The sequence below is a fragment of the Pseudophryne corroboree genome, chromosome 3 (genome assembly GCF_028390025.1).
Source record: "Pseudophryne corroboree isolate aPseCor3 chromosome 3, aPseCor3.hap2, whole genome shotgun sequence".
Classification (NCBI taxonomy): Eukaryota; Metazoa; Chordata; class Amphibia; order Anura; family Myobatrachidae; genus Pseudophryne; species Pseudophryne corroboree.
The window spans coordinates 321997589-322024015 of NC_086446.1; the positions used below are offsets into that span (position 1 = coordinate 321997589).

Consider the following 26427-nt stretch of genomic DNA (forward strand, 5'->3'; position numbering starts at 1 on the left):
TCCTGCCAGCTGCTGATAGTATCATAAGCAGCTTTTTGTTAGCCCTGGGGATGTCCGGCTGATCAGTCAAACATCCGAACAGTGCCCAGGAGGTGGTGCAGCTAAAGGATATGCCTAAGGACGTAGTTCCATAGTGATGTACCTCATGCCAAAACTGTGACACCAGAGCGCACTCCCAGAAGCAATGGAAGAGGTCGGCCCCCTCCATTAGGCATTTGGTGCATTTACTATCTTCTGAGATGCCCATCAGTGATCGGCGTTTAGGTGAAATGTATGCCCTATGGAGCATTTTATAGGCCATTTCTTGGTAAGAGCTTGCAGGAATAAGCTTCAAGGTCAACTGAAAATGATTTAGGAGGGATTCAGGGGTGACCGTTGGGATGTGGGAGGACCACTGGGACAGCTCCGGAAGGTCTGTGTCTGGGATAAGTTCAAGACGGATACGTGAGTAAATGGTTGATATAGAGTAGTAGGCCGACTGGGTTAGTGTGTCTAGAGAGTTAAGAAAGTCGATCCCTGTCAGTTTAGATAGTACAGTTTTAAGATAGTGTATTGCTTGGAAGTAGGCAAACTCGTGGTGAGGAAGTAAGCCGTATTTCTCTCGCGCCTCCACGAAAGACAGCGGGGCGCGGGAGGAGTTAAGCAGGTTGCGCAGGCTGCGGACGCCAAGAGAGTGCCAGGTAGTGAAAGGTTGTAGAGCTTCCCCCTTCTGAAACTCTAAGTTGCCGATAAGGGGCAGTGAAAGTGAGTATAAATATTGAAGTTTGAGGGATTTCCTTGCCATTTTCCACGCCTGCATTATGGGGAGTAGTAGTAAATTAGTGGTAATATGTAAGGCCAATTTGGAGGGCTTGGCATGTAGAAGATAACTGAGGGATAAGGGAGCACATAGTTCAGAATCTAGGCTAGAATCTGTGTAGTAATTATTATTTCCAAGCCAATCCATAGCTATGCGTAAGAGGCACGCAAGATTGTATCGTTTAATATCAGGTAGATTGATTCCCCCTCTAGGTACCGTCTGGGTTAATTTTTTCATGCTTATCCTCTGGCGTTTACCAGCCCAGATGTATTTGGAGATAGAAGCGTTCAAAGAGGATAGGTCTGATTTAGATAACAATAGGGGGGTCATCTGTAAAACATAGAGGAGCTTTGGGAAGCTGGCCATCTTAAATAAATTGCATCTCCCTAGCATATTAAGGGGGAGGGATTGCCAGAGGCCAAGTTCGGTTCTAATCTTATGTAGGACTGGAGTAATATTAAGTCTATATAGGTGGCATGGTTGAGCAGGGAGTGCAACGCCTAGAAAGGTAATGTGTATTTGCCCATTTAAAGGGAAAGGTGGTTCCCCAATCCAATTTCGCCTGTCCATATATGGCCAACGCTTCTGACTTACTGTAATTGATGGTAAACCCTGCGAAAGAGGAGAAGCGATCAGTCATGGCAATTAACTGCGGGATTGTATGGTGAGGATCTGACATAAAAAGGAGGAGGTTGTCTGTGAATGCCACCGCCCTTAATTCCTGTGTTCCCACAGCAATGCCCTTATAGTTCTTGTGTGACAGAATATGGCGTATAAGGGGTTCCAATGCCAAATCAAAAAGGAGGGGAGATAAGGGGCATCCTTGCCTAGTGCCTCTTTCCAACGTGAAAAATGAAGATGTCACATTATTGACTAAGACCTGCGCCACTGGGTTGGTATATAAGGTTTGCACCAGGTTGCAAAACACTGTGCCAAATCCCTGGTGGGCGAGCACTCGAGATAGGTGAGGCCAGGCAATTTTATCAAATGCCTTCTCTGCGTCTAAATTTATAATGATGTTATTTTTGGCCTGGTTAAGGCGGGTGTAGGATATCGCAGTTAGGGCCGCCCTCACTCCCCGTGTGGATTGTCTACCTTTGACAAATCCCATCTGTGCAGGTGAGATGAGATGGGGTAAGTATGCTTGCAACCTGTTAGCTATGATTTTAGTCAAGATTTTAAAATCTTGATTGAGGAGTGAGATGGGGCGGTATGACCCAACCTGAGTAGGATCTTTACCAGGTTTTGCTAGCACTATGAGTTTGGCTTCATTGAAATGAAGGGGAGTCTCCCCTGTTGTTAGTATATGGTTATATAATCGTGTTAAGATGGGGAGTATGTCGGCATCTAGCACCTTGTAAAATTCAGCGCTGAAGCCGTCAGGGCCAGGGCTCTTTCCATTGGGGAGGGACTTAATGGTGGGCCGCACCTCCTCCTCAGTTATGGGAGCATCCAACGATTCCCTCTCCTCTAATTCCAGCTTCGGTAACTGCGCCTCATCTAGGAATAATTGACCATCAGTTGCATTATCAACGTCGGCAGTATATAGGGACTTATAGAAGCGCATGAAAGCCGAGCAGATGTCAGTGGGATCAGAAAGAACACTTCCAGAGCTGTGCAACGAGTCAGCCCATGTTTTGTTTCGGGGCCCCCTAACCAGGTTGGCCAGGAGCTTACCGGATTTATTCCCCCACCTATGAAACCTGTTCCTGCCGTAATCGTAGCTGATCTGGGCCTGTTCGGTGAGAAAGGTATCATAGATTTGTTTAGCCATGAGGTACGCCTCCTTGTGAGTAGGGCTATCGCTTTGTTTGTATGTGCGGTATGCAAGTGTGAGAGCTGCGCTGAGTTCCTGTAATTTTATGTTAAATTTATTGCGCTTAGAATTGACGTAGGAGATGATATGGCCACGGAGGACTGCTTTAGAGGCTCCCCAAAAAAGTGGAGTGTTAGATTCTTGATCTAGGTTGTCAGTAGTATAATTCTGCCAGGTGTGTTTAAGATGAAATAAGAAGTCCTCCGAATGTGTGAGATAAGCTGGGAATCTCCAACATTTAGATATGTTCTGAGGTAGGGACAGATGTAGGGACAGGGTAATGGGGGCGTGGTCCGAAATAATGATGTCCTTAATTGAGGTGTGGGTGACTTTAGAAAAGAGGTGTTTGGATAAAAATAGATAGTCAATGCGAGAGTGAGTAAAATGTGGGTGGGAATAGAAAGAATAATCTCGTTGAAGGGGGTTATGTAGACGCCAGGGGTCTAATAAGGTTAGTTGAGAACAAAATGAGGAAAGCAGAGTAGAGGAGGGCCCGGGTTTTTTGGTACTTACCCCCGATCTGTCCATGGATGGATCAACGACCGCGTTGAAGTCACCCCCTAGGATTAAGTTCTGGCTACCCCAGGATAAAACTCTTTGTAGAATATCTGCAAAAAAGAGATTGTTAGATCCAGTAGGTGCATACACGTTTAGAAAGGTATATATCACATTGTCGATTGAGACATCTAAAAATATAAATCTGCCCTCAGGGTCGATATACTTTTTGAGAATGGAGAATTGAAGATTCTTATGAAAGAGGATGGCCACACCTCTGGTTTTATTGGTGTAAGGAGCAGACACGCATTCCCCAATCCAAGGGGCTCTCAATGAGATAGGGGAGTTATGCTCCCAGTGTGTTTCTTGCAGGAACACTACTTGAGGGGACAAGCGAGAGAGATGAGCAACCACCTTCTTGCGCTTAATGGGGCTATTTAGACCCTCCACATTCCAGGAAACTATATTAAAGTCTAAAAGTGGGGTTGTCACCGGGGTTGAGGTCTGGGAAACAGCGTGGTTAGCCATGCTATCCTACCCCCGTAGACGGAGAATAGAATATCAAAATTGTACAGGTAAAACGGTGCCCCCCCCCCGTCCCAGTGAGCAAGGAGGGGCCAACCTATGGAGGATCGAGACACATTATCCCAGCAGGCAAAACAAACAGACACATAAACATACAAGAATATCAAACTAACAGACAACAATGGGAGGCAAAGCCTCCAGCATGCATGATTAGCATGCCTTGATCATATCCCGAGCACTGAGTGACCTACAGATGAAAGTAATCGTGAAAATATGCAAGCTGTAAGTAAGGGTGGACAGTCAAGTGTCAGGGTGTGCAAAATGGGTCTTTGCCGCCATCGGATCGTCGAAGAAGCACGGTTTTCCATTGACGAAGACCCGAAGGCGGGCAGGATATAACAATGAAAACTTGACATTTTCTTCAAACAGTCGCTTGCATATCGGTGCGAACTCTCTGCGCTTGTTGGCGACATGGGTGGAGAAGTCCTGGAAGATGAGCAACCTTTCTCCCTTATAGAGGAGGTTCGCTGACTGCCGGTAGTGGTCCAAGAGCTTAGCTTTATCCGCGTAGTTTAAAATCCGTAGGATAACAGGTCTAGGGCGTCCCGCGGATTCTCTGCGTTCAGGGCCAATCCTGTGTGCCCTTTCAATGGCTAATGGTGAGCCCTGAAGATCCATACCTAATTTGTCGGGTAGCCAGTTGGATAGAAGGTCTAGCAGTGCGTGGCCTCTCACCGACTCCGGGATGCCCACCACCCGCAGGTTGTTTTGACGGCTCCGATTCTCCAAATCATCAAGTTTTTCAGTGAGGCCTTTGATTTCTGTGGTTTGGGTCTTTATGGTAGACTGTGCGGCTTGAAGATCGTCTTCCAATGTTGAGACCCTCTGCTCGACTTCATGTAAACGGTTGCTATGATGAGTCAGCTGGGCTAAGGTGGAGTCGATGGCTTCTTTAATGCCCGCCAGTTTTTCGTCTAGCAGAGGTCCAAGAACCGCAGCGATGTCAGTGGGTTTCATTTTGGGTTGTTTGGTAGTTGAAGCGCCAGTACGTTTTCTTTGGGATCGGGATCGAGTGGTGGAGCAATCGGAGTCAGATGAATTCCTGCGGGACTTGTCTTCGCGTGCGCCTGAAATAGGACCAGTCGAGGACATTGGGGTGGACACCAGGAACTTTTCCATATGAGGTCGCTGGAATTAAGTATGTAGAGTAGAAGCAATGTAGGGCGCAGAGGGTGATTTAATGAGGGTCACATCAGCGCTGGGAGGGTACTGGAAAGTTACATTGCTATGAAGATAGCAGGCATGTCAGGGTGTTGCGGATCAGGGTTGCCGGTAGCAACGTTGCAGAGGCGTCAGAGTGTGGTACCGCAGAGCACCGCAGCGGCGTGATGTGTATGTCAAAAGGCTCGGGGTGAGGTAGCGGGAGCCAGGCATCCACCGCTATGAGTCTGTAATTCCCAGGCGCGGCAGGTGGCGATCGGGCCGGTAAAGTATCACACCTGTTATTGTAAGGCGTGATATAATGGTACCTCTTTAGCCACCGAACAGGAGATATGAGAATAGGTGAAGCGATGAGATTAGTTGTATAGTGGCTGCAGGTTGTCTAATCTAGAAGTCGCCACAAGAGGGAGCCATGGTCATGGCTATTACCAGCCATGTAGTGAGGATTGTGCCAATCGCAAGATGGCCGTCGCTTGTCAGTGAACACTGCCAGTCGCAAGATGGCCGCCGCTTGGTAATGAGGCCTGGTCCCTCCGGAGGTCCCCGGGCCGTCAGTCCTTATCAGTGAGGGGGTAGGTCCTTCATGTGGGGGGATATGTGAGGCTGGGGTTGAAGGGTAAGCGCCTGGTGGAGCCAGGAATTAGTGAGGCCTGGCTCAGGATCAGTGCGGCGCCAACCGCAAGATGGCCGCCGGCCGCCAGCCACACGCGGCCTGGCCTCCACCTCCCGCAGGCCGCCCGTTTCTTGGTCTCCCGCGCCGGCCAGCGCTCGATGAGCAGGCTGCTTGATGTCAGGGGGTGTCCCTCCGGTGGGGGAGAAAGTTTGTAGAGCCTCCGTATCGGATCCGGCGGGCCGGCGGGTCCGTTGTAAAATCGAGGCCCCGGCTTCTGAGACGGAGGTAGGCCGCAATCCGCAGGGGGCAATGCAGGGCCCCCCCGATTCCGCAGCTTCGACCTCCGGGTGCAGTGTAGTATAGTAGGGTGAGGGGATGGTATTCCTGCAGGTGGGCTCTCAGATTCTGGTTGGGAATATGAATTATTAAATTGGGCTAGCTGGAGCTGCACAGAGACCCGGCCTTCCCTGATGCCAGCTAGGCCACGCCCCCGATGGTTGTTTTATCTTTCCACATGAACCAACCTATTGTGGTGCCAGTGGCTACTGACGCTGTCGTTGAGTCAGTCTTTGGACGTGGTCAGAGCTCTGAAAATCTATGTCGCCAGAACAGATTAGGAAAACCGAGGCTCTGTTTGTCCTGTATGCTCCCAACAAGATTGGGTGTCCTGCTTCCAAGCAGACCATTGCACGCTGGATCTGTAACACGATTCAGCATGCTCATTCCACAGCTGGATTACCGTTACCGAAATCAGTAAAGGCCCATTCTACTAGAAAGGTGGGCTCGTCCTGGGCGGCTGCCCGAGGGGTCTCGGCATTACAACTTTGCCGAGCTGCTACTTGGTCGGGTTCAAACACTTTTGCGAAATTTTAGAAGTTTGATACCCTGGCCGGTGAGGACCTCATGTTTGGTTAATCGGTGCTGCAGAGTCATCCGCACTCTCCCGCCCATTTTATACCTTTGGTATAACCCCATGGTTCTATTGGTGTCTCCAGCATCCTCTAGGACGTATGAGAAAATAGGATTTTAATACCTACCTGTAAATCCTTCTCTCTTAAGGTGGGTACACACTAATAGATATATCTGCAGATCAATTGATCTGCAGATATATCTATGGACAGATCGGGCAGTGTGTTGAGCATACACACTGCCCGATCCGTCGGGGACTGACGTCATGAACTGGGCGGGCCTGTACACACGCCCGCCCAGTTCAGTTGTCAATCACCGCCGGCCGCCGCAGCATGTGTACGGTACACACACAACGACGCGCCAATATATCGGTAGATATATTGGCCGTCGGCTGTGCTGCGCGGCCGACGCGATACGTCTGTGAACGACGGAGTTCAGACGTATCGGCCGTACACACTGGCCGACGGTCCCGCGATATATCGGCCGTTCAAGAGAATGGGCGATATATCGACCAGTGTGTACGGGCATTTAGTCCGTAGAGGATGCTGGGCGCCTGTCCCAGTGCGTACTGTATCTGCAGTTATTAGTATGGTTACACGCATGTTGTGTTACGTTTATTGTCAGCCTGTTGCTGAAATCGTTAATGGTTTTGGCGTGTGTTCTGGTGATTGCCACGTTGTGCGACATGCTTGAGGTTTGTGCTGGTATGAATCTCACCTTAGTTTAACAATAAATCCTTTCCTCGAAATATGTCAGTCTCCCTGGGCACAGTTCCTATAACTGGAGTATGGAGGAGGGGCATAGAGGGAGGAGCCAGTGCACACTCCTTTTGAAAGTCTTAAAGTGCCCATGTCTCCTGCGGATCCCGTCTATACCCCATGGTTCTATTGGTGTCCCCAGCATCCTCTACGGACTAAGAGAAAAGGATTTACCGGTAGGTATTAAAATCCTATTTTATCTTTCCCTTTCTTCTTCGGGGTCCATAAGCTCCTCGGGTGTGGTATGGACGGTAGATAGTAACTAGGTCGACCACTATTGGTCGACAGTAACTAGGTCGACAGGGTCTCTAGGTTGACAGGTCAAAGGTCGACATGAGTGTTTTTTTGGTGTACTTTTCTTTGTAGAGTGACCCGGAACCCCAATTAGTGTACCCTCGCATGACTTGCTTCGCTCGCCATTCTTCGGGCAGATTACCGTTCCAACCGTAGTCCACATGGATCGTTAAGTATGAAAAGGTTCAAAAAAAGAAAAAAATTGTGAAAAACTCATGTCGACCTAGATAGTGTCGACCTAGAGACCGGATCCCAAGTTCCTCAGGATTACCATGGGTTAAATAATAAATTGCTTTTCTAAGGACCCTTCTAAAGGATATTACATTTTATTTATAGGTCGCCACAAGTGTTTTGCAGCGCCCGTACATACGGCAGACATTAGAACAATACAGGGTACACAGAGCTTAACATTACAGTAACAGAAAAACTAAAACAGAGCACAGGTAACAATTAGCAACACAGTTCTTAGTACACACTACAGCTGAGATGAAAGCAAGCAAAGGAGTAGTAGTCATACTACTAGGGGCAGGCAGCCAGTGAGAATGATAAACAGTAATGAGTGAGAGGAGATGCAGGAATAAGCATTCGCTATGTAGGAGAGAGCTGTAATTGAAGTGTGTGAGAACAGGAGGGAAGAGGGCACTGCTCCAAGGAGCGCACACTCTAGGGGGTGGAGGGAGACCGACAGATGACATGAGGTGCGAGCAAGCTAAAGGCGGACTGATGGTAGGAAGTAAGCGAGGTAGAGATGGCCAAGGCTTGAGGTAGTGGGTTGGGAAAGTGGCCTCGTAACTAGGTTATGTGGAAGGGTATTCTTTGAACAGGTGCTTTTTCAGTGCCCGTTTGAAGCTTTGCAAGGTCCAGGAGAGCCTTCTAGAGCGAGGGAGCTGGTTCCAGTCAAGGAGAACAGCACGGGTAATATCAGTGTGGACTTTATTTGAGTATGCCATGCGGCATCGCAGCGAAGATGAGCATGGATACATCTGTATGTTCTGTCTTATTTGCAGTACATATGTCTGACTGAATTACCGAAATGTTGCATTGCAAGGCCTGATATATTTGTGTGAAAGGCACGTGGTTTCAGTGGAACACTACTGTTTTGAATAATTATGTTTTTGATTTTGTTGTCTCAAGTGCTTGTAAACACAGGAGCTGAAAAACATCTGCCAGGTGTATAAGCCTTGCATCTCATCTTGTTCTTGCTTTTAGCAGATACTTTGAATCCTGTTCTCGCAGCTACATTACCGTACAGTGTACAGCTGGGAACACACTGACGTAATGTGCACCCAGCCGACATGTCAGCCAAGTGGGCCGACATATCGGAACCTGGGTACACATTGGGGGTAATTCAGAGTTGATTGCAGCAGCAAATTTGTTAGCAGTTGGGCAAAACCATGTGCACTGCAGGGGACGGGGGGCAGATGTAACATGTGCATAGAGAGTTAGATTTGGGTGGGATGTGTTCAAACTGAAATCTAAATTGCAGTGTAAAAATAAAGCAGCCAGTATTTACCCTGCACAGAAACAATATAACCCACCCAAATCTAACTCTGCACATGTTATATGTGCCCCCCCCCCCCCTGCAGTGCACATGGTTTTGCCCAACTGCTAACAAATATGCTGCTGCAATCAACTCTGAATTACCCCCCTTGAGCGATGTTAATGAAGGATGGAACAATTATGTTCCGTCCTTCATTAGCATACATGTTGTCGCTAGCGATATCGTCAGGTTTGATGTGCAGCACATAAAACCTGATGTCACCAGTGCCCATGGGCTCCCGCATATTGGCCATACACACTGCCTGATATTCGCTGTTGTGAGCAATATGTCTGTCCGACCCGTTGGATCAGATGATATCGCTCAGCTAAGCTCTAGGTACACACTACAGCGACAGGTATTCATTCTGATTGCCCGTCAGCCCTGATTGTGTGTACACACTGGAGCTATGTTAATGAAGGACGGAATGATCATGTTCCGTCCTTCATTAGCATACTACAGGACGCTAGCAGTATTGTCAATATTGTCCTGACGACGTCTCTAGTGAGAGCGTACATATTGTGCATATACACATATCTCGTTCTGATTGGCAAATTGGGCCAATATTGCTCCAGTGTGTACCCAGCCTTAGAGATCACTCCCCTAGAGATATAGTATATTGTACCAATTGTTCATACTGAAATTGAAGTGATGCTCGTGCTTGTCAGAAACGGTGTATGTGTGTACAGGTCCCTTTCACTTCATATTGAACTATGGAGGGTATTTATCAAAACTCTGGGAGAGAAGTACCAGCCAATCAAGTTCTGCCTTACATTTTATAGGCTGTGTTTAAAAAATGACAGCTGATTCGTTGGTACTATACTGTGGGGGAGATGTACATTTCACGGCAATAAAGTACCAGCCAATCAGCTCCTAACTGTCATGTTACAGGCTAGGTTTGAAAAATGACAGGTGCTGGTTGGTTGGTGCTATAGCACTGTGCAATTTATCACTTTTCAAGGCTAAGTACATCGGGTCCTGTATTTCTCTAAGCTTTGATAAATCCCCCCCCCCTATAAGTTTCTACTTATAACAAAAATTCAAACTTTGTGCTTAACTAAAGCTATGTGCGTAAATATATAATACATAGGCAGTGGTGCAAATAGAAAAAATGTCTTATAGGTACTGTGTGTGTGTGCGCGCGCGTGCCAAAAAAATGGGTGTGGTCAATGAAAATGGGGCCAGATACACATATGACCCCAATAGTGCCAGATACACACGACCCCCCCCACAGTGCCAGATACACACATGCCCCCCCCCCACAGTGCCAGATACACACATGCCCCCCCCCACAGTGCCAGATACACACATGACCCCCACAGTGCCAGATACACACATGACCCCCCCCCCACAGTGCCAGATACATACATGACCCCCCCCCACAGTGCCAGATACACACATGACCCCCCCCCCACAGTGCCAGATACACACATGACCCCCCCCCTCAGTGCCAGATACACACATACCCCCCCCCACAGTGCCAGATACACACATGACCCCCCCCCCCCACAGTGCCAGATACACACATGACCCCCCCCCCCCTCAGTGCCAGATACACACATACCCCTCCCCCACAGTGCCAGATACACACGTCCCTTCCCCCCCACAGTGCCAGATACACACATGACCCCCCCCCACAGTGCCAGATACACACATGCGACCCCCCACACAGTGCCAGATACACACATTGCCCCCCCCCCCTCCCACAGTGCCAGATACACAAATGCCCCCCCCCCCCATGTCAGATACACAAATGCCCCCCAGTGCCCACCCCTGCTCTCCGCTGCCTCTGTTGCTGCTATGGGAGGGTAGGAGAGCGCAGCGCCTATTCTGCCCCTCAATGCACGTGAAGTCCGGTCTCCAGCGGCGGGTATCTCAAATGAGGCGCCGGTTCGTTAGCCAATCAGGAGCTGCGGCTGCCGGACTGTGAGCTCTGATTGGCTAGCAAACCGGTGCCTTATTGAGATTCACACCGCCGCCAGAGAACAGACATCACAGAGAATTGAGGGGCAGGAGAGGCTCTGCGCTGCGCTCTCCTCCCCTCACACAGCAGCGGGATGCAGGTATGGTGGACGGCCTGGCGGTACGGCGTACCAGCTGGGAATTTCATACCGGTACGCCGTACCACCACACTTCCAGCACTGTACATAGGTCACCAGCACCTTAGGAAGGCACCGCAGCAATCCACATTTATTAAATGACGAGTGCCGTGTCATACATTGCGTGCGTGTGTGTCTGTCTATCTATAAATAATACACAGTCTATCACAGAAAGTACTGCACTCAGAGACTTAAAACAGTGAATCATAAATGAATTTTCTCTGACGTCCTAGTGGATGCTGGGGACTCCGAAAGGACCATGGGGAATAGCGGCTCCGCAGGAGACTGGGCACAAAAGTAAAAGCTTTGGGACTACCTGGTGTGCACTGGCCCCTCCCCCTATGACCCTCCTCCAAGCCTCAGTTAGATTTTTGTGCCCGAATGAGAAGGGTGCATACTAAGGGGCTCTCCTGAGCTGCTTAGAGTAAAAGTTTAAAGTAGGTTTTTTATTTTCAGTGAGACCTGCTGGCAACAGGCTCACTGCACCGAGGGACTAAGGGGAGAAGAAGCGAACTCACCTGCGTGCAGAGTGGATTGGGCTTCTTAGGCTACTGGACATTAGCTCCAGAGGGACGATCACAGGCCCAGCCATGGATGGGTCCCAGAGCCGCGCCGCCGGCCCCCTTACAGAGCCAGAAGACTGAAGAGGTCCGGAAAATCGGCGGCAGAAGACGTCCTGTCTTCAATAAGGTAGCGCACAGCACCGCAGCTGTGCGCCATTGCTCTCAGCACACTTCACACTCCGGTCACTGAGGGTGCAGGGCGCTGGGGGGGGGGGGGCGCCCTGAGACGCAATAAAAACACCTTATATGGCAAAAAATACATCACATATAGCTCCTGGGCTATATGGATGCATTTAACCCCTGCCAATTTTTCCATAAAAAAGCGGGAGAAAGGCCGCCGAGAAGGGGGCGGAGCCTATCTCCTCAGCACACTGGCGCCATTTTTTCCTCACAGCTCCGTTGGAGGGAAGCTCCCTGACTCTCCCCTGCAGTCCTGCACTACAGAAACAGGGTAAAACAAGAGAGGGGGGGGGGGCACTAATTTGGCAGATAAATATATACAGCAGCTATATCAGGGAGAAACACTTATATAAGGTTATCCCTGTATATATATAGCGCTCTGGTGTGTGCTGGCAAACTCTCCCTCTGTCTCCCCAAAGGGCTAGTGGGGTCCTGTCCTCTATCAGAGCATTCCCTGTGTGTGTGCTGTGTGTCGGTACGTTGTGTCGACATGTATGAGGAGGAAAATGGTATGGAGGCGGAGCAATTGCCTGTATTAGTGATGTCACCCCCTAGGGAGTCGACACCTGACTGGATGGTCTTATGGAAGGAATTACGTGATAGTGTCAGCACTTTACAAAAGACTGTTGACGACATGAGACAGCCGGCAAATCAGTTTATACCTGTACAGGCGTCTCAAACACAGTCAGGGGCTCTAAAGCGCCCGTTACCTCAGATGGTCGACACAGACACTGACTCCAGTGTCGACGGTGAGGAAACAAACGTATTTTCCAGTAGGGCCACACGTTACATGATCACGGCAATGAAGGAGGTTTTGAACATTTCTGATACTACAAGTACCACAAAAAAGGGTATTATGTGGGGTGTGAAAAAACTACCCGTAGTTTTTCCTGAATCAGATGAATTAAATGAGGTGTGTGATGAAGCGTGGGTTTCCCCCGATAAAAAACTGCTAATTTCTAAAAAATTATTGGCATTATACCCTTTCCCGCCAGAGGTTAGGGCGCGTTGGGAAACACCCCCTAGGGTAGATAAGGCGCTCACACGCTTATCAAAACAAGTGGCGTTACCGTCTCCTGATACGGCCGCCCTCAAGGAACCAGCTGATAGGAAGCTGGAAAATATCCTAAAAAGTATATACACACATACTGGTATTATACTGCGACCAGCTATCGCCTCAGCCTGGATGTGCAGTGCTGGGGTGGCTTGGTCGGATTCCCTGACTGAAAATATTGATACCCTGGACAGGGACAATATATTATTGACTATAGAGCATTTAAAGGATGCATTTCTATATATGCGAGATGCACAGAGGGATATTTGCACTCTGGCATCAAGAGTAAGTGCGCTGTCCATTTCTGCCAGAAGAGGGTTATGGACGCGACAGTGGTCAGGTGATGCGGATTCCAAACGGCATATGGAAGTATTGCTGTATAAAGGGGAGGAGTTATTTGGGGTCGGTCTATCGGACCTGGTGGCCACGGCAACGGCTGGGAAATCCACCTTTTTACCCCAGGTCACCTCTCAGCAGAAAAAGACACCGTCTTTTCAGGCTCAGTCCTTTCGTCCCCATAAGGGCAAGCGGGCAAAAGGCCACTCATATCTGCCCCGGGGCAGAGGAAGGGGAAAAAGACTGCAGCAGACAGCCTCTTCCCAAGAACAGAAGCCCTCCCCCGCTTCTGCCAAGTCCTCGGCATGACGCTGGGGCCTTACAAGCGGACTAAGGCACGGTGGGGGCCCGTCTCAAGAATTTCAGCGCGCAGTGGGCTCACTCGCAAGTGGACCCCTGGATCCTGCAGGTAGTATCTCAGGGGTACAAATTGGAATTCGAGACGTCTCCCCCTCGCCGGTTCCTGAAGTCTGCTTTACCAACGTCTCCCCCCCGACAGGGAGGCAGTATTGGAAGCCATTCACAAGCTGTATTCCCAGCAGGTGATAATCAAGGTACCCCTCCTACAACAGGGAAAGGGGTATTATTCCACGCTGTTTGTGGTACCGAAGCCGGACGGCTCGGTGAGACCTATTTTAAATCTGAAATCCTTGAACACTTACATACAAAGGTTCAAATTCAAGATGGAATCACTCAGAGCAGTGATAGCGAACCTGGAAGAAGGGGACTATATGGTGTCTCTGGACATCAAGGATGCTTACCTCCGTGTCCCAATTTGCCCTTCTCACCAAGGGTACCTCAGGTTTGTGGTACAGAACTGTCACTATCAGTTTCAGACGCTGCCGTTTGGATTGTCCACGGCACCCCGGGTCTTTACCAAGGTAATGGCCGAAATGATGATGATTCTTCGAAGAAAAGGCGTCTTAATTATCCCTTACTTGGACGATCTCCTGATAAGGGCAAGGTCCAGAGAACAGTTAGAGGTCGGAGTAGCACTATCTCAAGTAGTACTACGACAGCACGGATGGATTCTAAATATTCCAAAATCGCAGCTGATTCCGACGACACGTCTGCTGTTCCTAGGGATGATTCTGGACACAGTACATAAAAAGGTGTTTCTCCCGGAGGAGAAAGCCAGGGAGTTATCCGACCTAGTCAGGAACCTCCTAAAACCAGGCCAAGTGTCAGTGCATCAATGCACAAGGGTCCTGGGAAAAATGGTGGCTTCTTACGAAGCGATTCCATTCGGCAGATTCCACGCAAGAACTTTTCAGTGGGATCTGCTGGACAAATGGTCCGGATCGCATCTTCAAATGCATCAGCGGATAACCCTGTCTCCAAGGACAAGGGTGTCTCTCCTGTGGTGGTTACAGAGTGCTCATCTTCTAGAGGGCCGCAGATTCGGCATTCAGGACTGGGTCCTGGTGAACACGGATGCCAGCCTGAGAGGCTGGGGAGCAGTCACACAGGGAAGAAATTTCCAGGGCTTGTGGTCAAGCATGGAAACGTCTCTTCACATAAATATCCTGGAACTAAGGGCCATTTACAATGCCCTAAGTCAGGCAAGGCCTCTGCTTCAGGGTCAGCCGGTGTTGATCCAGTCGGACAACATCACGGCAGTCGCCCACGTAAACAGACAGGGCGGCACAAGAAGCAGGAGGTCAATGACGGAAGTTGCAAGGATTCTTCGCTGGGCGGAAAATCATGTGATAGCACTGTCAGCAGTGTTCATTCCGGGAGTGGACAACTGGGAAGCAGACTTCCTCAGCAGACACGACCTCCACCCGGGGGAGTGGGGACTTCACCCAGAAGTCTTCCACATGATTGTGAACCGTTGGGAAAAACCAAAGGTGGACATGATGGCGTCCCGCCTCAACAAAAAACTGGACAGATATTGCGCCAGGTCAAGGGACCCTCAGGCAATAGCTGTGGACGCTCTGGTAACAACGTGGGTGTACCAGTCAGTGTATGTGTTCCCTCCTCTGCCTCTCATACCCAAGGTACTGAGAATCATAAGAAGGAGAGGAGTAAGGACTATACTCGTGGCTCCGGATTGGCCAAGAAGGACTTGGTACCCGGAACTTCAAGAGATGCTCACGGAAGACCCGTGGCCTCTACCTCTAAGAAAGGACCTGCTCCAGCAGGGACCATGTCGGTTCCAAGACTTACCGCGGCTGCGTTTGACGGCATGGCGGTTGAACGCCGGATCCTGAAGGAAAAAGGCATTCCGGATGAAGTCATCCCTACCCTGATCAAAGCCAGGAAGGATGTAACTGTGCAACATTATCACCGTATTTGGCGTAAATATGTTGCGTGGTGTGAGGCCAGGAAGGCCCCTACAGAGGAATTTCAACTGGGTCCTTTCCTGCATTTCCTGCAAACAGGACTGTCTATGGGCCTAAAATTAGGGTCCATTAAGGTTCAAATTTCGGCCCTGTCAATATTCTTTCAAAAAGAACTAGCTTCAGTTCCTGAAGTTCAGACGTTTGTCAAGGGAGTACTGCATATACAGCCTCCTTTTGTGCCTCCAGTGGCACCTTGGGATCTCAATGTAGTTTTGGGGTTCCTAAAATCACATTGGTTTGAACCACTCACCACTGTGGACTTAAAATATCTCACATGGAAAGTGGTAATGCTGTTAGCCCTGGCTTCAGCCAGGCGTGTTTCAGAATTGGCGGCTTTATCCTATAAAAGCCCTTACCTAATTTTTCATACGGACAGGGCAGAATTGAGGACTCGTCCTCAATTTCTCCCTAAGGTGGTTTCAGCATTTCACTTAAACCAGCCTATTGTGGTGCCTGCGGCTACTAGGGACTTGGAGGATTCCAAGTTGCTGGACAAAGTCAGGGCCCTGAAAATATGTTTCCAGGACGGCTGGAGTCAGAAAATCTGACTCGCTGTTTATCCTGTATGCACCCAACAAGCTGGGTGCTCCTGCTTCTAAGCAGACTATTGCTCGTTGGATTTGTAGTACAATTCAGCTTGCACATTCTGTGGCAGGCCTGCCACAGCCAAAATCTGTAAAAGCCCATTCCACAAGGAAAGTGGGCTCATCTTGGGCGGCTGCCCGAGGGGTCTCGGCTTTACAACTTTGCCGAGCAGCTACTTGGTCAGGGGCAAACACGTTTGCTAAATTCTACAAATTTGATACCCTGGCTGAGGAGGACCTGGAGTTCTCTCATTCGGTGCTGCAGAGTCATCCGCACTCTCCCGCCCGTTTGGGAGCTTTGGTATAATCCCCATGGTCCTTTCGGAGTCCCCAGCATCCACTAGGACGTCAGAGAAAATAAGAATTTACTTACCGATAATTCTATTTCTCATAGTCCGTAGTGGATGCTGGGCGCCCATCCCAAGTGCGGATTGTCTGCAATACTTGTACATAATTATTGTTACAAAAATCGGGTTATTATTGTTGTGAGCCATCTTTTCAGAGGTTCCTCTGTTATCATGCTGTTAACTGGGTTCAGATCACAAGTTGTACGGTGTGATTGGTGTGGCTGGTATGAGTCTTACCCGGGATTCAAAATCCTTCCTTATTGTGTACGCTCGTCCGGGCACAGTATCCTAACTGAGGCTTGGAGGAGGGTCATAGGGGGAGGGGCCAGTGCACACCAGGTAGTCCTAAAGCTTTTACTTTTGTGCCCAGTCTCCTGCGGAGCCGCTATTCCCCATGGTCCTTTCGGAGTCCCCAGCATCCACTACGGACTATGAGAAATAGAATTATCGGTAAGTAAATTCTTATTATTCCACGATCGATGTTTTGGGTTGCAACCCCCTTTGTTAAAATCACATCAAAGCAAGTTTTGCATTGGTGTGAACTTGACAAAGGGGGTTGCACCCCGAAACGTAGATCGTGGAATACATAATTTATGATTCACTGTTTTAAGTCTCTGAGTGCAGTACTTTCTGTGATAGACTGTTGGTATAGGGGCATGCGGTGAGGTAAATGACTGGGGAGGCACTGGCTAGTGTCAGGGACAGATTTACACACCGTATGAGCCGGGTTCATGTGGGCATTACATACTGGTGCAGCAGTATATACTGCTGGAAATTTAGTGAGTTTTGATCAGAGATGTGCACACAAGGTAGGAAGATGATTGTTTACGCCAGAGTTTTGACTATAAAAATAATTTAGAATAATACAAAGAAGATATTTCTAATTTCTCTTACGTCCTAGAGGATGCTGGGGACTCCAAAAGGACCATGGGGTATAGACGGATCCGCAGGAGCTTGGGCACACTATAAAGACTTTAAACTGGGTGTGAACTGGCTCCTCCCTCTATGCCCCTCCTCCAGACCTCAGTTAGACTTTGTGCCCAGGAGTGAATGGACACACACTAGGGGAGCTCTACTGAGTTTCTCTAAAAGACTTTGTTAGGTTTTTTATTTTCAGGTAGACCTGCTGGCTACAGGCTCCCTGCAGCGTGGGAGTGAGGGGAGAGAAGCAGACCTACTTCTTCTTAGTTCAAGGGCTCTGCTTCTCGGCTACTGGACACCATTAGCTCCAGAGGGTTCGATCACTTGGTTCGCCTAGCTGCTTGTTCCCGGAGCCGCGCCGTCACCCCCCCTCACAGAAGCCAGAAGAAAGAAGCCGGGTGAGTATACAGAAGAACAGAAGACTTCAGTGACGGTAGAAGACTTCAGTAACGGAGGTACAGCTGTTGCGCTGTGCTCCATGCTCCCACACACCAACAGCACTCTCTGGGTGCAAGGCGCTGGGGGGGGAGCGCCCTAGGCAGCAAGTTACTGTTTTCTTGATAAGGCTGGCAGTGAAAGCATTTGCGGTACCTTGGCACCGTGTCTCATACCCCCGCCGGCATACTACCGCGCGCCATTGATCCCCCGCCGCCGGCTTACACTGGTGCAGGGCGCTGGGGGGGGGGGGGGGGGGGGGGGGGGGAGCGCCCTGGGCAGCAAGTTACAGGTTTTGTTTTTAAAGTGCTGTAATATAGTGCATTTGAGGTGCCGGGGCTCCGTGTCCCAGACCCCCGCCAGCATGTTATAGCGCACTACGCGCCATTTCTCCAGCGCCGCCGCCTTCCATGGGTGCAGGGCGTTGGGGGGGAGCGCCCTGGGAGGCAGTTACTGTGGGCTGTTTTCATGGTGAACAACAAAGGTCCATACGATGCCCCGGACGCCGCGGCCGATACCCCCGCCATCTGCTAGCTGCGGGCGCGCTGCGCGCCGGTGCTCCCACACGCTGAATGGTTTGCTTGGGTACGGGGCGCCCTGAGCAGCATTAGTTTCCTTTTGGTATATAGTGTATTTACACTATATACGGTGACAGACCTGTATCTATATACTATAATGGGGCTATAGCGCGCCGAGGGGGGCGGGGCTTAGCCCTCACACATACAGGGTCAGCGCCATTTTCTCTCTGTCCCCGCCAAGAAGTATGTAAACAAGGGGGGGGGGGCACAGTGTTTGAGTGTTATGTACACATATATAACACTAGTTGAGTTAGGAATGAGCATGAAATCATTCTTGTGTGTACTTTTTGTGCTCCCTGTCAGATATACCCATTTTAGTACACTTGTGTCGACAGGCGTGAGTGTTCTGTTATAAACACCTATGGGGTTCACTGTCGGCATCGCCGACGCACGTGGGTTCTTGCTACAACATAAAACGTAAATATTATATGGGAGACACAATGGTATGTGGGTGACCCTGTCGGCACCACCTGTTGTCACCGGGGGTAACTGGACATGGTGTATCTGACTTATACCGGTGTATATACAGTTGTACGTTGCTCCCCTCGGGGTCGCAAGACGGTAATTTTGCCTGGTTACTAATCCCTGCTGTCGACTAATACTGGGGTTTTCTGTCGACTATAATGTTTCCTGGTAGATCCACAACTGGGGCTTTTCAGTACATGGTCATACACGTTCAAAACACATTAATGTCCCTGGGGACCAGAAGCCTCGGGACAATCCGATTATATGTGTTATATGTATATTTAGGATATGTGGCTATATGTGTATTACAATATGTAAATTCATATGATGATTTATGATGAATACTGGTGTAATAGTATTCCTTCTCATGTGCTGGACGCTCTGTTGATAAAGCTCTAGGTCGGCTGTGACTCACACCCTCTCCAGAACTCCGAAGGGTTATTCTTTTTCCGCCACGGATGGAATATTGTGAAAGTCAATGACTGGTCGACACGGGGCCCTGTCTCAACGGATCGTATACAGGAAAGCTAAGTGATATGATTATTTTTCTATGCTGTGGGCTTTTTGCATTACAGGCACATGAGGGAGTGTTTGTTCGGTAAGTCATAAAATAGATTTACCCTAAAGAGGGAGGTTCCTTATGCTGGATCCTCTCTATAAATTTGCGGCAGGCTGCCGTATGTATACAGGTAGTGTGGCCAGGGGACTGCTGAGGCTGACTCCGAGAGTTACTGGAGTTTTTCCCTGGGAAGGGGGATGCCTCAGTTCAGCCAATCTCGGTGGATATTCCTGGTAAGTCTAACTTCGGGAGTTAGATTCCCTGGCAACAGTTGGTGACACATTCTTTTGAGGGATGCAGTCATTTTAATCTGTTAAATACAGTTTTTTGTTTTTTCCCTTTCTGTACAGCCTGTGAAAGGTGAAAAGGTAAGAGTTCTGCAGCCTTGTTAGGTTCGCAGATGTGGATGTCGTATCTATTTCTACCACATACACCACATGTCGCAGAGTTTGTGGAGGGAACCCGCTCCGGTGAGGACTCTGTTACTACTTTCAGTTAGTACACGAATAGACTAGGACCGGTGAGTTACTTATAGAATCCAAAGGGGGACATTCTGGAGTACAGATGTTTCCCCTCACTGGTTTTCTGATGGATTTTGCCGTTTCCCCTCTGGAAGGGGAGGTAGTACGGGACGCCGTATCAAGGGTGCATCAGGTTCAGGGCTTTGTCTTCCTGTCCCGGATATATAAAAGAAAAAGAAAAAAGGGAAAAAGTTTACGTGCGTTGTTCTACGCATTCAGATTACCTGGAGGGATAGCCAGGATTGTCTTGGCCATTTCTCTGGCGTGATGGTAGTATGATGGTTTTCTTTCAATAATAGGAACCATTGTTATTCTGTACTGAGATGTTCGCCTGATTGAGGCGAGGTCGAGAAACATGTCGTCGTTTCTCTGACTATTGTCAACACAGGGATGGGCTGTTGTTCCCAACGGAGCAGATCTCGGAGGTAGTATCAGGGTAGATACTGAACGGTTGAGGTTCTGTGTTTTTCCTGTGGAAGAGAGGTCTGAGGATCCTGAGTCGGATCAGATTTGTAGTGCCACTCCATCAATATGTTCCGTTGATGAAGAAGTTGGGTGCGGCCTAAGAGGCCTTTTCGGTGAGCAGGTTGAATGCCAGAGTGGTTTTCATGGGACCTGTTGGGAATGTGGTCCGGGTCTCAGCGGCACATGCACCGGAATATAGTTCTAATGACCAGGATATCACTCCTGTGGGATCTGCTCAGTTCTCACCTCCTAGAGGGACGAAGGTTCAGGATCCAGGATTAGATCCTGGTGTCCATGTATGCAGATCTCCGAGGCTGGAGAGCAGTCCTTACATAGGAAGTATTTCCAGAGGTAAAGGTCAAGCTGCGAAGCTTGTCTACAATAAGCTTTCTTGAATTAAGAGCGGTTTTCAACGAACATATTCTTCGCGATCTGCCCGTGTTAATTCTGTCAGACGACTTGACAGCAGTGGCGTAAGTAAGTCGCTAGGGCGGAACAAGGAACAAAGTGGCAATGGCAGAAGCTGAAATAGTTTGCCGCTGAGTGGAAAGACTGGTGAACGTTATATTAGCAGTCTGCGTTCCGGACGTAAACGAAGGTGAAATAGATTTCCTCTACCGACGCGCTCTACATCCGGGAGAAAGACTTTCGTCATCATGAAGTTTCACAGAAGTGACAAGTCTTTGAAGAGTGTCTTAATTGGGTTTGTTGGCGTCTCGCCTCAACGAGAGACCTCAGGAATAGGATTCCAGGTCAGGGATCACTCAAGCTATAGCAGTGGACGACCTCGTGACACCTTGGGTGTTTTCAGTCGGTATATGTGTCCCCTCCGCTTTCTTTCTGATGAAGGTGATAAACGTAAGAAGAACGGAGGTTCCGGCGATCCTCATTGTTCCGGTCTATCCAAGGAGAGCTTGGTATACAGTTCTTCAAGATTGGTTCATATAAGATCCCTGGCCTCTTCCTCTACGGGAGGAACTGTTACATCAAGATCCGGGCGTGTATCAGGACTTACCGCGGCTGCATTGGACGGCGTGGCGGTTGAACGCCATATCCTAGTCCGAATGGGTATTCCCAGTGAGATCCTTTCCACAATTCTTCAGGCTAGAAATGAAGTAACGGCAAAGCCTTACCACCGTATTGGGGTTTCGGGGCAGTTTTGGCCTTATAAATTTTCTTTAAAAAAAAAAAGAAAAGAATTGGCCACCTTTCCGGAACTTCGGATTTTCGTGAAAGGTGTACTGCACATCCGACCTCCATTTGTAGCCCTGTTTGATCTTCCAAATGGATCGATTTGAGAACTCGGATAGTAGTTCTGCCGAAATGGGTTTTCGGGGTTTATCAAAAAATCTGCCTATTTTGATGCCTGTGGTAACTTCGGCATTGGCTGATTCAAAGTCTCTCGATGTAGTCAGGGCTTTGAAGATTTATGTCGCCAGTTGGGCTCAGTTGGGGGTAACAGAGGCTCTGGTTTTCCGGTATGCTCCCAGCGTGCTTGGGGCGCCTGCATCTCTGCAGTCTGTTACACGCTGGATCTGTGATACGATTCGGCGTGTTAGTTCTACGGTTGGATTGCAGTGACCGAAGTTGGGGGAGACCCGTTCTACTAGGAAGGTGGGCTCTTATTGGGCGGATGCTCGAGGTGTCTTGGCGGGTTTACTTTGCCGAGCGGCTACTTGCTTGGGTTTCAAACACCTTTGTTAAGCTCTACAAGTTTGATACCCTGGCTGATGGGGACCTCATTTTTGCTCAATCGGTGCCGCAGAGTCGTTCCCACTCTCCTGCCCGTTCTGGAGCTTTGGTTTAGATCCCATGGTCCTTTTGGAGTCCCCAGCATCCTCTAGGACGTAAGAGAAAATAGGATTTTAGTACCTACCGGTAAATCCTTTTCTCCTAGTCCGTAGAGGATGCTGGACGCCCGTCCCAGTGCGTACTGTCTGCAGTTATTGATTTTGGTTGCACTTGGTGGTGATTCTTCTCTGTCAGGTTATTACTGACATTGTTCATGCCATGGCATGTGGTTTCTTATTATTGGTTGGGTTGACACACAGGCTGTGTTACATATTCTCTCAGCATATGGCTGTATGTTTTTCATACCGTGGGCTGGTATTCTGTTGAAAGCCATGTCTGGCGGTATGTTCGTGGTGTGAGCTGTTATAACACTCACTATGTTTAAATTATAAATTCTTTCCTCGAAATGTCCGTCTCTCCTGAGAAACTCGGTAGAGCTCCCCTAGTGTGTGTCCATTCACTCCTGGGCACAAAGTCTAACTGAGGTCTGGAGGAGGGGCATAGAGGGAGGAGCCAGAACACACCCAGTTTAAGTCTTTATAGTGTGCCTGAGCTGCTGCGGATCCGTCTATACCCCATGGTCCTTTTGGAGTCCCCAGCATCCTCTACGAACTAGGAGAAAAGGATTTACCGGTAGGTACTAAAATCCTATTATATTCTTTGTATTTTTCATATACTTTATGTAGTCAAAACTCTGGCATGTACGTTAGTATGACGGGAGAGTCTCCACCTCACTGCACGTCACTGAGATAGATAGATATGTGTCTATACATATATATGCCGTTTTACATGCATTATTATTTTTTCCCTGTAGTAAATGACACCTGATCAATAGAAGGGGGTTTCCGTGATTTGGAATTACAAATTGTTGATTGCGTTTACTAGGTATGGGACGCGGGGCCGACAGTGTGTAGGTCGACACCCATTGGTCAAAAGTGAGTAGGTCGATGCGGCCATTAAGTTGACATGGAAAAAGGTCGACATGAGGTTTTTTTTAAATGTTTTTTTGGTGGTGTTTTCTTCATAAAGTGACTGGGAAACCCAATTAGTGCACCGTGTCCCCTCGATTAGCTCGCCATGCTTCGGGCAAGGTACCTCACTCCGCTACTGCTGTGCTCGGCACAGGTTACTGTTCCCAATTGTAGTCCACGTGGATCGTAAAGTATGAAATAGTAAAAAAAAAAAAAAAAAAACTGGAAAAAAGTGAAAAACGCATGTCAACCTTTTTACATGTCGACCTTGTTCACGTCGACCTAATGGCCGTGCCAACCTATTTCCTGTGTCGACCTGCTCACTGTCGACTTAATGTGTGTCGACCCAGAGTCCGGATACCGCGTTTACTGCAGGAAGCCAAGTTGAAGCACATTGTAAATGTGTACAGTGTTTGCTTTTCAGTGTTAGCGGAAATACATAGGTGTGTGTGTACCCTTATAGGCCCTACACACTGGCCGATCCGCCGCCGAGCTGCCCGACGGCGGATACGGGCGACGCGGAGGCGCAGTGACGGGGGCCCCGTCACCCGGCTGCATTGAAGTGCAGGCAAATATGGACGATCTCGTCCATATTGGCCTGCATGTACAGCCGACGAGAGACCAGCGATGAACGAGCGCGGGGCCACGCATCGTTCATCGCTGGAGCCACCACACTGCACGATATGAACGTTATCTTGTTCATTAATGAACGAGATTGTTCATATCGTGCAGTCATGTCGGCCAGTGTGTAGGGCCCATAAGAGTGAGCTTAGACCAAACTGGACACAAACCTCTTGTGGGCAAATCTGACCTGCAATCCTGATTATACCTATTAAAGGTATTTATCATTTGTTGATGGGAGTGGAGAAACATGCAGTTCAACAAGATGTACCATCTGTGCTTGGACCCAGTAACAGGTGCTGTGTTTGTATGGACAGATTACCAGATAGAAGTACAGGTGAGGCAGACATTTGAGTTGAAACCATTCCTTGGAATAGGTGAACTGACTAAAGGGTGGGGGAACCAAAAGAAACTATCTTTGGTTATGTCGCTGATGATGGGTCACTTTCTCATTAATTGGCTTATTGTCCCGAGGTCCACTTAATGGTGTGGTGCCTGTACAGCCCACATTTAGGTCACACATGATAGCAAGGCACTGCACTGGAATGAACTTTGCACCATCCATAAAATCCACCCCATGCTTCCTCTCAAGGTGCCAAATACAGGAGTATGTCTGGGGGACTCTCAGAAGTCGGGATTCTAAAGGGAGACACAAATATACACAAAACCCGAAGGATGTCTGAAAAGGGGGTTGTATGGCAGCCCAGCCTCTGCGTTAGAGCTGTGTGGTATTATTTTTGCACGTTTGGACTTGCATGCCTTGTACTTTTATATCTAAGCTCTAGTCAGTGAGGTTTTGTTTCTTTACCTGTGAGTATGGCTGTTTTGGTTTTTTTACCTACTTTAATGTACATTTATTTGCAGAGCACCGCGATGTATTTTGTATGTAACTTTCTGTAAGTAATAATAGAATGCAGAGACGGTTGCCTGACAGCATGGCAATGGAGCCTCTGTGTACAGATTCGAACGTTTGTCAGCAGCAGCAGTAGTTCCTTAGTCAGGCCGCTAGGTAGAGCTTGGGAGCAGCCGCCCGTGGTGTCATTACTCCCCTCCTCCTCCCGATCTATCAGAGTCTCCTCCTCCACCTCCCCCTCCCTCGCAGTCTTCCTCTCCGTCCGTCTCTGACGGCGCCATTTTGCCCCTCTCCTCTCCAGGATCCAGTGCTAGATCCGGGGGGGTGACTGCAGCCCTCCATATTCTGCTCCATCCCAATCACGTGAGGAGGGCACCGTCTCACATTGCTTTTCTACGGGGGGTTGGCGGATTCTGCTCTTGAAACTCTTTATCACGCCACACCACGTTTTTATTGCCCCCGATCTTTTTATTGCCCCCCCACAGGGGGGGGGGGGGGTTGTTCTGTGGATTGCGAGCCCACTGGGGGCAGGAGGTGAATCTGACGAGCTGAATCCTGGAGGGGGCTCCTTTACCCCCCCGTGTACTGGACACTCGCTTTCCCCCCTGGGGGGGCACGGAGGCAGCTGCATCCTGTGTAAGTCTCCTTTTATTCTTCTATCTCCACCTTTAACCCCTTCCCGGCACGGCGTTTGAGTTAAATGCCCTCATTAAAGGTCTCCTAAATGGCTGTTGTACTCCGTGCTTACCTTCAGTAACCCTTTTGCTGCCACCGCCCTGTTCCTGCATTAAGGATCAGGGGGGAGGGGGCCCTTGTAGGACAATTTGTTGTGTTTCTGTAGTAGTGTGCCTGCTGCATTTTGTGCAGTGAGCTAGATGTAAATGTAGATTTCATCACTGTTTATATTTATAATGTGTGATCTGTCATGTGACAGATGGAAGTGTGGGTAGTAACAGGCGCCTATAGCTGCCTCTAGTTTCACACAGACCTACAGTATATTGGAGTCTGTGTCTTCCCTGCTTGTTGTTGATTGTTGCTGGTTTATAATGCTTTGCCAAGATGCCGTGTTGCCTCCTATGCTCTCCTGTTTGTAATCTGCATTAACCGCACTTTGCTTTGTAAAGCCCCTGGTTTTATTTGCCTACAACCAGACTCTCACCCCTTCTATTTAATTCTTTGTTACCTATGTTGATCTCTGGCTGTACTAACTGCTGGCTCCATCTCGCTTACCACTCCCCGCAGACCTTGAACTTAATTTTCTGGATCTGTACAATTCCATACTTTTAAGTCTTCCTTCCTAATGATGAACACACTTTTCTTGCGTTATCTCATCTGCATATCGCTCAGCTCTGCCTCCCACCCACCTTTTTCTCCTTTTCGCTCCTTTGTGTGCTTCGCTGATGCTTTCATTCCCTCCGTTGCTCTTGCTTTATTCAACAATCCGTTTTTCACTTGTTCCTGACCTCTCCTCAGGAGATGTACACACATTCAATTTGTGCGAGAAGTACGGCTGTGAAAATAAAAATCACAGTACCAAATGAGGCCGTGCATAATTATTCCTTGATCCAGTTTCAGTGCATCTGACGCATGTCAATGCAGTAGAAAACTCCACATTCTTCTCAATGGCAGTGCATTGTAAACGTAATAAGATGGGTTTCCTCATGCGTTTTGGCTTGAACAAGATAGCAACTTCCTGTTTTGTCAGCACACTTTGAAAAACAAATAAAAAATTGACACTTGTAAATCCTTCTGACCGTATAAATGTTTTTTTT

At 48.8% G+C, this 26427-nt stretch overlaps 1 protein-coding gene across 8 annotated transcripts in view; it reads left to right on the forward strand.

Annotated features, from left to right (window-relative positions):
* KANSL1 (KAT8 regulatory NSL complex subunit 1) overlaps positions 1-26427 on the forward strand; it is a 214454-nt gene that overhangs the window by 20008 nt on the left and 168019 nt on the right. The window contains exon 1 of one of the 8 annotated variants that reach the window (XM_063959483.1): positions 24591-24612. The exons of 6 other annotated variants lie outside the window; for them this stretch is intronic. The gene's annotated coding sequence lies outside the window, so the exon portion shown is untranslated. Of the gene's footprint in view, positions 1-24590; positions 24613-24908; positions 25292-26427 lie in introns of those variants that run through there. One more of the 8 variants, XM_063959481.1, reaches the window with a different exon arrangement.